This window comes from Tursiops truncatus, chromosome 9, assembly GCF_011762595.2.
Source record: "Tursiops truncatus isolate mTurTru1 chromosome 9, mTurTru1.mat.Y, whole genome shotgun sequence".
Taxonomy (NCBI): Eukaryota; Metazoa; Chordata; class Mammalia; order Artiodactyla; family Delphinidae; genus Tursiops; species Tursiops truncatus.
In genome coordinates, this window is record NC_047042.1 from 93,017,416 (window position 1) to 93,022,487 (window position 5,072).

General features: G+C 43.7%; 1 protein-coding gene across 2 annotated transcripts in view; it reads right to left on the bottom strand.

Moving 5' to 3' along the window:
* Positions 1–5,072, bottom strand: part of DENND11 (DENN domain containing 11) — a 79,092-nt gene that overhangs the window by 52,417 nt on the left and 21,603 nt on the right. The window lies entirely within an intron of this gene.

A 5,072-nucleotide genomic window follows, 5' to 3' on the forward strand; every position in this document is an offset into this window, starting at 1 on the left:
AATCATGGTTTCGAAATATATGTTGGTGATTTGTGGTTCCTCTTCAGAACACTGTCTGAAGACACGGTCCGAAGAATTTTTATCAATTTGCATGAGTTCTTTATGCAGTAAGAATATTAATCTTTTGTCATAATTTTTGTTAATATTACTTAATATTACTTCCAATTTACTGGTTTGGTTGGTATGGTTTCAATGCTGCTTAATTGCTTTATGAAATATAGAAGTTCTAAATTTTATGTCATCAAGCTTATCAATTCTTTTTGTGATTTCTCACGTTGCTTTGACATTTATAAAGTTGTTCCCCTCCCAGAAATTTGATCAACCTTCACTTTTATTTTCTTCTAGTTATTTATGATTGATTTTCCACATTTGATCTCTTCATCTATTCATTGTTTATACTGATATGTGATAGGAAGTGAGACTAAAATATTTAATATTACTGATATTTACTAAGCTATATATTCTTCACCACTGACCTGCCTATTCGACATACAATTTAAAGTTCTATTTCTAGGAGAGGTAGTCTTCTCTGTTCACTCTTTTTAAAAAATCTTCAGCTATTTCTTTGACAATGATTTTTCCATGTGAAATTTAAAATCATTTTAGCCAGTTTCAAAAAAATGTGATCTTTGTTCATTTGAAACTGCATGAGAATTACAGTTGACCCCTAAGCAACACAGGTTTGAAGGGCACGAGTCCACTTACGCGTGGGTTGTCAGTAGTAGACACTACAGTGCTACACCATCTGTGGTTGGTTGAAAGTGCAGATGGGGACCCACGGATGCAGGGGAGTCTCAGATACAGAGGGCCGACTGTAAGTTACATGCGGATTTTTGACAATGCTGAAGGTCGAGCCCCGACCCTTGCACTGTTCAAGGGTCATCTGTACATATTTACTGGAGAAGGGTCAACATCTTTATATAACTAAGCCATTTTATTTGGCCAGGTAGTCTTCCATCCATGTGAGGAACAGGTTGCTCTGCCTCCATGATCAGTCTGCATAATTAGTGGACCAGGGCAAATACCAGTGGTCCAGACAGGAGTCCAGATTGTGGGACAAGCTGAGGTGTAACAGGGTGAAATTTAGAATGTGAATGGAGGAGACACATTTACTTTATACATTAGCCACACAACTGTAACGTCAGCCCCATCTACACTGAATTGCATGCAGGACGTATAATGAGTAGCAATCTCCTTCTCCCCCAGTCCCCCATACCCACACACTCTTCTGAGAGACTAATATTTTAAGTTTCTGTCTTTAGAGTTTCTGCTGGTCACCTCCTGTGGAAGAGCTTTAATTCCTAATCACGCTTCAAAAAAATCATTAAAACCTCGCCTTGCTTAGTTTTATGAAGGCAAAACTTCAGTGTGGGGATCTTGTAATTGGGTCAGAAGTGTGAAGAAATGACTGAGAATGTTTGACCAATTCCTTGGGACTTCTTGAGTCCCACCCCTCAGAGCAGAGACAGAGAATGAGTCAAGATTGAGGTACAGTAGGTCCAGCTCTGAGAATGTCTTCTCCATCCCTACTAATTTCTTCCCATTAAAGCAGTGAGTGAGTGTGTGTGTGTGTGTGTGTGTGTGTGCGCGTGAGTGTTGTGTATGTTGTGTGTGTGTGAGAGAGAGAGAGACAGAGGAGACAGAGATCTCGCCTCTGTGGCTGCAGGGCTGGCTTTGGACTCAGTCACATAGGCAACTACTACCTGCTCTAATTTTAGAGAACCTGGGAATGGTCAAATGCCACTTAAATTCTCCTAACTGTGGCCCATAGAGAAAAGATCAGACTAATGAATCTATATCATTTTAAACTATCTGCTCCTTAAAGTGTGGGCCGTACATCAACCATCTCTAAATTATTGGGATATGAGGTTAGAACTCTGTACCTGTTCTAAGAAGAATACTGTCTTGTGAGTGGACAAGTAGTATATCTCTGTTATAACAGCTATTTTGATGACTATCCTCTAGTTCTAGCAAATGGAAAACTCTGGCAAGAGAAGCAATTCATTAGAATCTGATTACTCATTACATAGATATAGTAGATTTCAAATAAATAGATTAATCTAAGGATTTTTACTAACGGCACCAAAGTATTCATGGGTGAAAGGACATGTTATCAGTGATCTGCTCTAAAATACTTCAGCACCCACCCCCAAGGAAGCTGCAGATGTAAACGAAACAAGACTGTAAAACTGCCCCCAATTTTTGAAGCTAGGTTATTGGTACATCAGGACTCATTATACTATACTTCCTCTACTTCTGGTGTGTTTGAACATTTCCACAAGAAAAAGCAAAACAACAAGAAGAAAAGTATTCATGATGGACTCATAAGCTTTAAGATGACTTCCAGGCTTTATCTTACCCGGCCCACAGTCTTTCCTTGGAATTCTGTTCTGCTGGGAATGCTACTCATTAGACATAGATGTGCAAGGACTTCAAAAGAAGAAATGTGGTGGCCAAATATAAGGACCGCTAGTGAATATTGTTAATGATTGTCGTAATTATCACTAGACTGACTGCGACTGACAGCCGCTGCTTCTCTGCACTCTCTCTTGGTGTGGGAAGGAGATCAAGAGAAGGTCCCCTTCACGGTTCCTGGCTTTGCTGACCACCCTTGTCATGGGAAGAGAGCTGCTAGGAGTCAGGAGCACCTGCGACCCTTGATGGGACGGGTCCAGGCCCAGCACGTGCTCACCGTCACTGCTGCTGATGGATCTGTCCAGGGAGCTGAACAGTACACGTCGGTGATGAACATGTTCTGCTTTTTTCTAAGGTATTGCAAACATTGCAAGATAAGGGCAAGGAAGACAATGGGGTTGAAGTAGGAGGGACCCGAGAGGTACCACTGCCTACTCGTCCCTTTCCTCAGTGAGCTCGAGATTATTCCTCCATATGTTGGTGAGGTCCATGGGCCCTTGTCTGAGAGCACTGATGCTGCACTGTTGCCTCTACAGGGCACGTTCTGGGGATACAAGTCAACTTCTCTCCTCCACCACCTTGGAGTTCCCTCAAGTGTGTCTCTGGTCTTCAGATTCTAGGCCCAACAGTCCAAAGCCCAGAGAGTTGCTTTCTGCTTAAGCCTGCTTCAAGTCTTCACTTCCTGTCCTGGAATCTGCCAGCTTCCCATTAAGCCTGGCAGTAAAAATGTCCAATTCTCATCAGGGAAACCAGACCTCCCAATGGTTCCCAGTGGGGCAGTCCCATCAAATACATCATAATCCAGCATCGGTATTTTTTCAGAGTCTGGAATGAATCAGTCTTAATTCAGTCTTCAGTAAATAATGCGGTAGAGCTTCACTTTGGCTTGTTCAAGCATTTTTTACATTTCTCCCTCCTAACTGAGGAGGCAATCAGGCTAGCATGTCCCTCCTCGGAGCAACAGACCCTCAAATATCTCATTTTCCACGGCCTTAGCTTTACTTTTGCAAAGGAACAGTCTACCTCGAAGGTGAATACAAGTTTCTACCTCCTGTGAATCCGATTTGAATTAGCTGGATTTCCCTGCTTCTGTCCTTCCCATCAGTGTCTCAGAGGCCTCAGAACTGAGGTTTGGTCAGAGCGGAGCTCTGAGTCTAGGAGCTTTCTCATCACTCAGCAGTGTCTGCAGAAGGAGAGTTTCCCCCAAGCATACGGTTTGGGGAACCCAGCCCTAAGATGCAAAGCTGACCTCCTCCTTGTACCTCTTACTCCTGGGAACATTACCTTCCTGCTGTGCAGAAATCCCTATAACAATGTGAACAACATTCCACCTTCAAAAAAGTCAAATACTGAGTATTTTAAACAAAATGAGATATGTTAATTTTACTTTCCCAAGTCCATTCAAAAGTAGTTTATGGAACACCCACATGTGTTCCACATTAAGGGAAAAATCCTCCCTCCTTTTCCTCTTATTGCCACAGGCTATTTGGGTTCCCCTTTTGACACCTCATCTCAACTATGATGCTAAGCTTTGTGCCTGGGATGGATGCCTGTGGTATTAACATGCACTGGAGCAAAGACGGGATCTTTCACAATGTGAAGAGGCTAAGGACAGAGAAAACAGTAAAGCATGACACCAGAAATAGTGGGGCTGCATGCCAGAGGCCAGATGTGCACCTCCAGGGATTCCCTTGGGCCATCAAGGTCAGCAACTGCCCAATTCTCATTGTTCTATTTTCCAAATCGGGAATATTCTTTTCGTACTTGTTATTATAGCTTTCTTATTCTGAAGCCTTAGCCGCAATCATCTGCTGAGTGATAATATATGGATGGTGAATGGTACAAGTTATATACCATTGGTCATCACGGTGGCATAGTTGCCTCCCTAGGCAAACAGTGCAGTCATAAGTAAAGGGAATTGAGAATTCTAGCAAGGCAGAGAGGAAAGGCAAGGGTGATGATAAAAACCAGCCTGGCCTACTGGATAACACCCAGTACACCAGCCCCTGTGCCCTGGCTGCAGGCCCGTGATACAGTCAGAGGGTTTCAGGTTGGTCCCATCCTGCCTGAGAGCAGAGCAAGCCTTTAGGTGGCCTGGAGAGGTGACTAGCCACAGCCTTGAGAGGGGAAAACTGATCAGCACCAAGGCTGTAGTGAAGGAATTATATCACATGGCCCGCTGGTTTGTAAACAAGAAACTCACTCCGAAGCCCGGAATCTCAGTTAATAGGAATTTCTTTACCGGCCTCCCCTCCCTGTGGATGACTCTATTTTCCTTGGCCCCTGTGGGATGCCAAGTGCCTGACAAAGGTGAGCAGTGAGCTACCCTGTTAAGTGATTTGGAAAGTTTGCGTGGCCAGAGGGACTGGGGAAGGACAAAGGAATGATTGGGTGGTGTGCGCATCTACAAAAAGCTGGGGCAAGAGAAGGCGTTTAGCTGCAGAAACACTTTCACAATCACCCCCACCCCAGTTACTCTCCACTTGGATTAACCTTCTCATGAGTTCAGGTGGGAAATGGGAAAGGAGGGAGAAAAAAGAAAGGGGCGGAGGGATTGGTGAAGAGACAGAAGGTGGAAGATGGGTGACAGGCAATGAGTAACCAAAGACGATCGTGAGAAAGGACATTGAATTTGTTTCAGTCAAGACCAAACTCAC